The sequence below is a fragment of the Chionomys nivalis genome, chromosome 1 (assembly GCF_950005125.1).
Source record: "Chionomys nivalis chromosome 1, mChiNiv1.1, whole genome shotgun sequence".
Taxonomy (NCBI): domain Eukaryota; kingdom Metazoa; phylum Chordata; class Mammalia; order Rodentia; family Cricetidae; genus Chionomys; species Chionomys nivalis.
This window is the reverse complement of record NC_080086.1, coordinates 198,097,560-198,107,740: the sequence shown is the minus strand read 5'-3', so window position 1 is coordinate 198,107,740 and position 10,181 is coordinate 198,097,560. Positions and strand designations below refer to the sequence as shown.

The window sequence follows — 10,181 nt, the reverse complement described above, 5'->3', positions numbered from 1 at the left end:
ATGAGAGCTGACGAGAGGCCAAGGAGAATGGCACAGGAACTTTCACCTGGCGATGGATCGAGAGAGAGACAGAGACCCAATTTGGATCAACCGTCTGAGCTCTTAAGGTCCAAATGAGGAGCAGAAGGAGGGAGAACATGAGCAAGGAAATCAGGACCACGAGGCGTGCACCCACCCACTGTGACAGTGTAACTGATCTATTGGGAGCTCTCCAAGGCCAGCTGGACTGGGACTGAATAAGCATGGGTTGAAACTGGACTCTCTGAACAAGGAGGACAATGAAGGCTGATGAGAAGCCAAGGACAATGGCACTAGGTTTCGATCCTAATACATGAACTGGCTTTGTGGGAGCGTAGCCTGTTTGGATGCTCACCTTCCTGGACCTAGATAGAAGTGGGAGGACCTTGGTCTTCCTGTAGAGCAGGGAATTTGGACTGCTCTTCAGTATCGAGAGGGAGGGGGAGTGGACTAGGGGGAGGAGAAGTGGATTGGGGATAGGGGGAGGGGAGCGGGGGAGGGGGCAATATGTGGGAGGAGGGGGAGGGAAATGGGAAACGGGGAGCAGTTGGAAATTTTAATTAAAAAAGAATAAAAAAAGAAAAAAAAGATTGTTTTGGCTATCCTGGGTTTTTTGTTTTTCCATATAAAGTTGATTAATGTCCTCTCGAGATCTGTGAAGAATTTTGATGGAATTTTAATGGGGATTGCATTGAATCTATAAATTGCCCTTGGTAGAATTGCCATTTTTACTATGTTGATCCTCCCAATCCAAGAGCAAGGGAGATCCTTCCATTTTCTGGTATCGTCCTCAATTTCTTTCATCAAAGACTTAAAGTTCTTGTCAAATAGATCCTTCACTTCCTTGGTTAGAGTTACCCCAAGATATTTTATGCTATTTGTGACTATCATGAAAGGTGATGCTTCTCTGATTTTCCTCTCTGCTTCCTTATCCTTTGTGTAACGGAGGGCAACTGATATTTTGGAGTTGATCTCATATCCTGCCACGCTACTAATGGTGTTTATCAGCTATAGGAGTTCTTTGGTAGAGTTTTTGGGGTCGCTTATGTACACTATCATATTGTCTGGAAATAATGAAAGTTTAACTTCTTCCTTTCCAATTTGAACCCCTTTGATCCCCTTATGTTGTCTTATTGCTCTCGCTAGAATTTCAAGCACTATATTGAAGAGGTATGGAGAGAGTGGACAGCCTTGTCGTGTTCCTGATTTTAGTGGAATAGCTTTGAGTTTCTCTCCATTGAATTTGATGTTAGCTGTCGGCTTGCTATAAATAGCTTTTATTATAGTTAGGTCCGACCCTTGTATCCCTAATCTCTCTAAGACCTTTATCATAAAGGGATGTTGAATTTTGTCAAATGCTTTTTCAGCATCTAATGAAATGATCATATGTTTTTTTCTTTCAGTTTATTTATATGGTTGATTACATTGATAGATTTGCGTATGTTGAACCAGCCCTGCATCTCTGGGATGAAGCCTACTTGATCATAATGGATAATTTTTCTAATGTGTTCTTAGATTCGGTTTGCCAGTATTTTATTGAGGATTTTCGCATCGATGTTCATGAGTGAGATTGGCTTGTAGTTCTCTTTTTTGGTTGTGTCTTTGTGTGGTTTTGGTATCAGAGTAACTGCAGCTTCATAAAAGAAATTTGGCAATGACTTCTCTGTTTCTATATTGTGAAATACATTAAGGAGTATAGGTATTAGGTCTTCTTGGAAGTTCTGGTAGAATTCTGCTTTGAAGCCGTCTGGACCTGGGCTTTTTTTGGTAGGGAGGTTTTTTATAACAACTTCTAATTCTTCACGACTAACAGGTCTATTTAGATTGTTCACCTGGTCCTGGTTTAACTTTGGTATATGGTACTTATCTAAAAAAGTGTCCATTTCTTTTACATTTTCCAATTTTGTGGCATACAGGCTTTTGTAGTAAGATCTAATGATTCTCTGAATTTCCTCTGTGTCTGTGGTTATGTCTCCCTTTTCGTTTCTGATTTTGTTAATTTGTGTATTCTCTCTCTGCTGTTTGATTAGTTTGGATAGGGGTTTATCAATCTTGTTGATTTTCTCCAAGAACCAGCTTTTTGTTTCATTGATTCTTTGGATTGTTTTCTGTGTTTCTATTTTGTTGATTTCAGCCCTCAGTTTGATTATTTCCAGTCTTCTACTTCTCCTAGGTGAGCCTGCTTCTTTTTTTTTCTAGAGCTTTCAGGTGGGCTATTAAGTCTCCAGTATGTGCTTTCTCCGTTTTCTTTAAGTGGGCACTTAATGCTATGAACTTTCCTCTTAGCACTGCTTTCATAGTGTCCCATAGGTTTAAGTATGTTGAGTCTTCGTTTTCATTGAATTCAAGAAGGATTTTAATTTCTTTCTTTATTTCTTCCTTGATCCAGGTGTGGTTCAGTAGTTGACTGTCCACTTTCCATGAGTTCATAGGCTTTCTGGGGATAGCATTGTTGAATTCTAACTTTAATCCATGGTGATCTGATAAGACACAGGTGGTTACCGATATTTTTTTGTAACTGTGTAAGTTTGCTTTGTTACCGAGTATGTGGTCTATTTTCGAGAAGGTTCCATGAGCTGCAGAGAAGAAGGTATATTCTTTCCTATTTGGATGGAATGTTCGATAGATGTCTGTTAAGTCCATTTGATTCATTACCTCCCTTAATCCTCTTATTTCTCTGTTAGGTTTCTGTCTGATTGAACTGTCCATTGGTGAGAGAGGAGTGTTGAAATCTCCTACTACTAGTGAGTTTTAGTAATGTGTCTTTTACATAAGGGGGTGCTTTTATATTAGGGGCATAGATATTCAGGATTGAGACTTCATCCTGATGAATTGTTCCTCTTATGAGTAAAAAATGTCCCTTTCCATCTCTTCTGATTGATTTTAGTTTGAAGTCAACTTTGTTAGAAATTAGTATGGCCACACCTGCTTGTTTCTTAGGTCTGTTTGCTTGATAAACATTTTCCCAGCCCTTTACTCTGAGTAGATGTCTATCTTTGTGGTTGAGGTGTGTTTCTTGTAAACAGCAGAATGTTGGATCCTGTTTTCATATCCAATCTCTTAGCCTGAGCCTCTTTATAGGTGAGTTGAGTCCATTGATATTAAGTGATATTAATGACCAGTGGTTGTTAACTCGGGTCATTTTTTCTTTCTTTAAAAATATGGAACGCTTCATGAATTTGCATGTCACCCTTGCGCAGGGGCCATGCTAATCTCCTCTGTATCGTTCCAATTTTAGTATATGTGCTGCCGAAGTGAGCACTGAACCACTGAGTCTTAATACATCCAAAGAACAGCATTCATATATGAAGAAGGATGCATAAAAGAAATCCCATACTAGCTCAGAATTGAGAAAGAGATGGTTATTTTTTTAGGGGTAGACTCACAAATCTACCCCTGGAATCCTCTGTTGGAATGGAGATCAGAAACCAAATCCTGCAGCTAGAAAAGTGGGAAGAAGCATGCTCTACATCAGCATAAATAGTATAAGAGGCCATGCTCCAATGGGTGGGTAAATATTAGTTGTAAGATTTTCTACAGCACCTTCCCCTTTTGTTTAAATAAGAGCCTAATACAACATTATATACAATACAAACAAATATATTCAGTAATTATCCTAACTAGTTTAAGTCTTGTATAATAAACAACTTGGCCAAGTCATGAGAGGAAAGAAACTGCAACTATCTAGTCTTTAACCCCATTGAAGACCTGAGAAGGAAAATAACATTACTTGTGTAAGCAGGAAGTGCAATCAAACAACTTCCAAAATGTGCAACAAATGACAGAGACAACTGGCTCCCTGGGCAATCACCCAAAGTCTCATTTGCAATATCGAAGCAACCAACTTTGGCTAAGACCTAGAATAACCAACAGACCATTTTCAGAGGCAGGAAACTTTTCACAACCATCTTACCCTGTCTTGGCAAGATTTGACAGTCCTGATTATCCTTTCCAGATACCATGTACCTTGTTAGTGGTTGAGGCATGGGCAGTTCTTTGCCCAAAGTTCAGTTTTGCCAAAAAGAAAACAAGCTCCAAATGGCGTGTCTTCAGTGTTCAACATTCTCTCAGGAATAGATCAGTGCTGCCAGGAGCAATCATGTTTCACTTCAACAGAACCCTTAATTATTTAAATGCCACATTCTACAGCTCTTTGAAGTGGTTGAAGATTGCCTATCTATGCAGAATATAATCTTTATGTATCTAAAGAACCTGATTAGTCTAACTATAAGTATGACAAACATAGATGACTATTGACCTATAATTCTTATTACCTATATAACTTAAAGACTAAGACTTTATTTTAAAATATTAAACAATAAACAGCTGTACAACAAGTGAAGACAATGACCTCAAAATGTAAACAATGTATAAGTGTCTTGATCAGAGGTAGAAATGTACATTGCAATATGATAAATATATCCTAAAATTGTATCAATATGCAAAAATGTTTTAAGGAGAGGTAGAAGCATGCCTGCATACAATATGACAAAATAACTTTGCTAGGTATACAAATATGGTGGATGAAAATAGAAATATATTTAATTTAATAATTGTTAGTATCAATACACAAGATCTATACCAATGTAAATTGCCTATAAATAATAGCTCACAAGTATTCACTCTATTGCTCACTATTATTATTAGTGTAAGTAAGCCCACACTAATCTATTATCCCATTCAATTTTTCCATTTTTTAAAAAGATCCCTGAACCAATAAAATTTCCCCCAACCTGCAATTCTATACCAATTATAATCAACCCTTAAATGATGTCCCTAACCCTGAGGACAAACTTTGTTGGGAGAAGGGATACCATCTTCTAGAATTACTTCCAGCTGTCATGGGGGTGATGTTCTTTCTATGGAATCTTGTGAAAGTAAAGTGATGATTAAGTTCCAAGATTACTGGCTGATATAATTGCAAATAGTCTCTGAGAATTTGATAAAGTTTTTCTGAGCTTCCTATTTGAAGGTCTGGCCATAACATTGTAAAAAAAAGTGCATCATTTTAGCTAACCAAGTTGGAACCATCTCGAGTAGCTGGTACCAAAAAAAGGTCTTATGGTAGCACCATCAGCATCATGACATCATATCAACCAGGTGGAGTTATTGTGGGGTCCCATCTTCTTCCTGGAAACCTAAAGGATTACTGAAGGAAAATTAATTGTTCATTGTGGAAAACTTAAATATTATTTATATAGACATATACATATATATACATATATATGTAATATATATGTACCTACAATGAAAGGTACAATAGAGACAAAAATAGATATGAAGAAAAGTAAAATTTTTCTAAATTCTTTTTTCTTTCTGTCCCATATCATGGCTCCTGACATGGACAGAAGCTCTGAATTTTTATTTTAACAAATCCTTAGATTTAGAGAGAGACAGGGCAAGTAGCCAGCTCCCTATATGAATATGTATAATTATATAATTATATAAATATATATATGTATATATGACTATATATATATACATTTAAATGTATGTGTATCCGTTACCTGATCTCATAAATCTGATTCATTTTTCCCAATGATCCTTACTGGATAGTTAATTTTCCTTCTGTCAGCTTCCAAACATCCAGGATCTCTCAGACTTTTGAAGATGCGTATTTTCCTGCAAAGACAAGAACAGAACCCTGCCCAAACCCTTATGAAGTTTCCTTACCATCTGTATGATTGTCACCATTTTAGATGAGCTGTCATTTCTCTTTTTCAAGAGGTTTCTTCATTTCAAACAGAATCTTCATTAATTTTGATAGTATTCATAGTTTTTATTCTCTTGTGGAAATAAGACAAAAACCCCTTCCACAATGCCACACATCTCCTGGCTTCCATTGTGAGGTCAGTATATTCTTGAAATAAATCGGTTGATTTAATTCAGAAGACTTTTCTATTATACAATGTCTCTCTGCTTCTGTTGTCCCTTTCTCATTAGCGTTAAGCAAATTCAAGGTTAATAATCTATTTCGGGAGCCTTTTCCCACCTCTTCCTGTTTGTTTAACATATCCTTTAAAGGTCAATTTGATTTTTCTATAACTGCCTTACCTGGACAAAAAAACTGTTTTTTTTTTTTTTTTTTTGTGCAGGTATACCCGTGATGGCCATAACTTCTAAGAAATGTAGGATTACTGAATCAGCCTTTTCTTAGCTTAAAGCAGTTGCCCACTGAAAACCTGAATAAGTGTCAATGGTATGGTGTACACATTTTAATTATCCAAATTCTGCAAAGTGGAACACATCCATCTGCCAGATTTCATTCCTTTGAGTACCCTTTGGGTTAGTCCCTGCAGGTAGCAGTGTTTGGTTATAGGAAGAACAAGCAGGACATCTCTTTATAATCTCATCAGCTTGTTGTCATATAATATGAAACTCTTTCTTTAAATTTTTGCTATTGATGTGATGTTTTTTATGAAATTCTGAGGCCTGCAACATGTTTCCAATCAATAATTGATCAATTTCTGCATTACCTTATGATAGAGGACCTGGCAGATCCGTATGGGACAGGATGTGTGTTATGTACATCAGACAAAGCCTATTCCTGATTATGTCTTGTACCTGGATAAACAATGAAGTCAACTCTTGTCATTTGGTATAAATTCAGCACTTTCAATATGCAAGACAACTCTTTCTGTATATTGTGACTCAGTAACTATATTAAGAGGTTCTTTAAAATCCCTTAGCACCATGAGAATAGCATATAATTCTGCTTTCCTCACAGAATTATAAGGGCTTTGTTCTGCCTTACTTAATTCTTCTGATTTGTAACCTGCCTTCCATGATTTATTTGAATCCGTAGAAAATGTACAGGCTCCAGTTATTGGAATATCACGTACAATTTGGGGAAGAATCCAAGAAGTTTTCTTTATAAGGTTAAGTCTATCACTTTTGGGATAATTGCAATTAATTTCTCCCAAAAAATTATCACAAGCCCTCTGCCATGATTCATTGTCTTTCCATAACTTTTTTATTTCATCAGCAGTAAAATGCACTATAATCTCTGCACTATAGTACCTGCAAATTTATTAAGTCTCAATTTGCCTTTTAAAATTAATTCAGAGACTTTTCCCCATAAGTTTTTAATTTTTACTTGGTTTATGTGGTAAAAAGATCCATTCTAAGATAATATCATCCCACTGTATTAAAATTCCTGTAGGAAAAATTCTGGAAGGCAATATGATTAGAATACAATTAGGATTTGCATTCACCCTAGCCACATGTGCCTCCTGTAATTTCTCCTCAACAATTGTCAATTTCTCTTCTGCTTCAGCTGTTAATTCTCTGGGACTATTGAAGTCTTTATCACTATCTATGGTTTTGTTTAAATGAATTATTAGATCAGGTGTTAATCCAACAGCCAGTTGTAGACTGGAAATGTCTTCTAATAATCTTTGAAAGTCGTTAAGAGTCTGCAACCAGTCTTTCCTAATTTGTGCCTTTTGTGTTCTAATTTTCTGCAAACCTATTTTATAATCTAGATGATTGACAGAATCTCCTCTCTATATTTTTTCAGGAGCAATTTGTAATCCCATTTTGGCAAAACTTTCTTTACTTATTCAAACATTTGTTCTAAAGTATCTATGTTTGAATTAGATAGCAAAATGTCATCCATGTAATAATATAATGTAGATTATAGACTTAGGAAATTGCTTACATATTATTTCCAATGGCTGATTTACTGAGTATTGGCACAGAATGAGGCTATTGAGCATTCCTTGTGGGAGGATATCTCATAGTAGGCTGAGAATTATTATAAGTAGGCACAGTGAAGGCAAATTTTTTCTCTATCATTTTCTTGTAAAGGTATGGTGAAGAAACAATCTTTTAAATCAATAATTATAAGAGGCCATCCTTTTGGTAATAGAGAAGGCAGAGGAATTCCAGAGTGTAGAGGCCATAGGTTTAATTACCTTATTTACACTCTTAGATCTGTCACCAGCTGTTCTAAAGCCTGTATCTTATCTTCAACTAGAGACTGCTGCTTAGCCCATATTGGTTTCTCAGTTAACCATTTTAAAGGTAAGGCTATTGGTACATCTAAAGGTTTGCTAGTTGCTTTATGTTCTTGTACAGCCTGAATGGCTAGTGACCTTTGTGTATAGTACCTTATTATATCCTTCCCAGAATTATGAGTTCATGGGACCACAGCAATGTTAATTTGGGTATTCCATTTCTGTAGCAGGTCATGACCCCATAAATTTACTGTAATATTAGCCACATATGGCCTCAGCTTCCCTTTTTGACCTTCTGGCCCAATACAGTCAACACATCTCGTGCTTTGTTTAACTTGAGATATGGTTCCAATTCCTAGTAACAGAACAAGTGCCTTTTGAAGAGGCCAATTTGTATGCCAAGATTTTGGGGCAATTATACTCCCATCCGCACCTGTGTCTATCAAACAAACAATTACAATGCCATTTATACTCACTCTTAGCTTTGATCTTTGATCATTTATAGAAGTCTGCCAGAATATACGTTTCCTATTGGAATTTTTGACTTATCCTCCATGTTTATGCCATCATCTAGAACAGTATAGTCTTTTACAGAAAGCTCTGGAGTTTTTAATTTTCCTGGTGAGACATGCCCTCCATAGTTACTAGGAATGACTAGGCAACTTTTGGCTTGGGGGCCTGTGAGAGGCCCCTCAGGAGTTTCCTGATGGTATCAGGTTGCCCTGTCTGTCTTTTGTTGATCTGCATTCATTGGTCCAATGTTGACCTTTGCCACACTTTCTACATATACCTGAAGGCTAAGATCTCCTATTTTTGCTATTCCCAGGGGAGATATTATTTCTAGCAATTTCTTGTCTACAATCCCTTCTCAGATGTCCTATTCTACCACAATTAAAACATTTAGGATTTTGATGTCTCTTCATTCCTTTGGATATTGCTTCTCCTACCCAAGATTCTGTATTATAGTCAAATGTCTCAATATTCATTGTATGCAGGATCCATTTATCCATAGGTGCTGATCTAATATTTAACTGCCCAAGCATCTTTCTGCATTCTAAATTGGCATTTTCAAAAGTCAGAGATTCAATAAGTACTCATCCAGCATCTGGGTCTGTTACTCCTATTTGTACAACCTTAGTTAATCTTTGTAAAAAGTCAGTAAAGGGTTCTCTCTGACCCTGTTTAACCCTGGTATATGATTCAATTTATTTTTATGGTTCTTGAATTTTGTCCCAAGCATTTAAGGCTGCTTTGTGGCATAGGGACAAGATTTTTTCATTGTAAAGAGCTTGAACCTGTGGGTCAGCATAAGGACCTTTACCAAGAATTTGATATTGGGAAATCTCAAGGCCTTTTGCTTTTCCCTGTCATTCCAAAATTTTTGTCTCTTCTATGAAATAAATTCTAAACATTAATTGAGGCCCATTATCAAGGACTGCTAAAACTGAGTCCAGTCATGTGGCATTGCTTTGATGCTTGAAGACCATGTCTTTATCATCTCCCTAACAAATGTGGAATGCAAGCCATAAGTTACAACAGATTGCTTAATTTCTTTTAGATCATTCATTCCAATAGGTATCCATCTACCTTTTTGGATCCTTTTTGGCCTGTGGAACTTGATGCTTTGTCAGAGTAGATTATAGGGTAAGAAACTGAAAATCTGAGTAAGTCATCTCTGACAGCTACTGGCAATGTTTAATCCTGTCCTTGTGGCTTCTTTCCCTGTTCATCAGCTTCACTAATTTCCTTAATCATTTCAAATCCTTTTACTATCATCTTTTGTAAATCCTGAGTCTCCTGGCCTGTATATATTTCTAGTGATTTTATTGAGGTACCTAGCCTCTTGTCCTCATTCTGCACATATGAGTCCAAGTTCTGAACTTTCTCCTTTAAAGATAACGTCTAATTCTTGGACATTACTTCAATAGCGTGCAGACTGCCATCATGGTGAGATATTCTATCTGCTAACTTATCATAACTTTTCATCAATTTTTGATTGTCAAATTCAACAGTATGAATTCTTTCAGATAATTTCTTAGTACCCTTAGATATGGATTCAATTTTGTCTGCCAAATTAATGTTATCCTTTTTAATAGTATTAATATTTTCATGTAACTTTTGATTTTCTATGGTATTAATCTTTTCAACTAGCTGTACATTATTAATCTGTAAAGACTGTATCATTCCTACAATTGCCGCATTCTT

At 36.4% G+C, this 10,181-nt stretch overlaps 1 non-coding gene across 1 annotated transcript; it reads right to left on the bottom strand.

The window, feature by feature from the left end:
• Positions 1 to 3,173: 3,173 nt before the first annotated feature.
• On the bottom strand, positions 3,174 to 3,280 carry LOC130890020 (U6 spliceosomal RNA). The gene has a single exon (XR_009058674.1). It is a non-coding gene; the product is annotated as a U6 spliceosomal RNA (small nuclear RNA).
• Between the last annotated feature and the right edge of the window lie 6,901 nt (positions 3,281 to 10,181).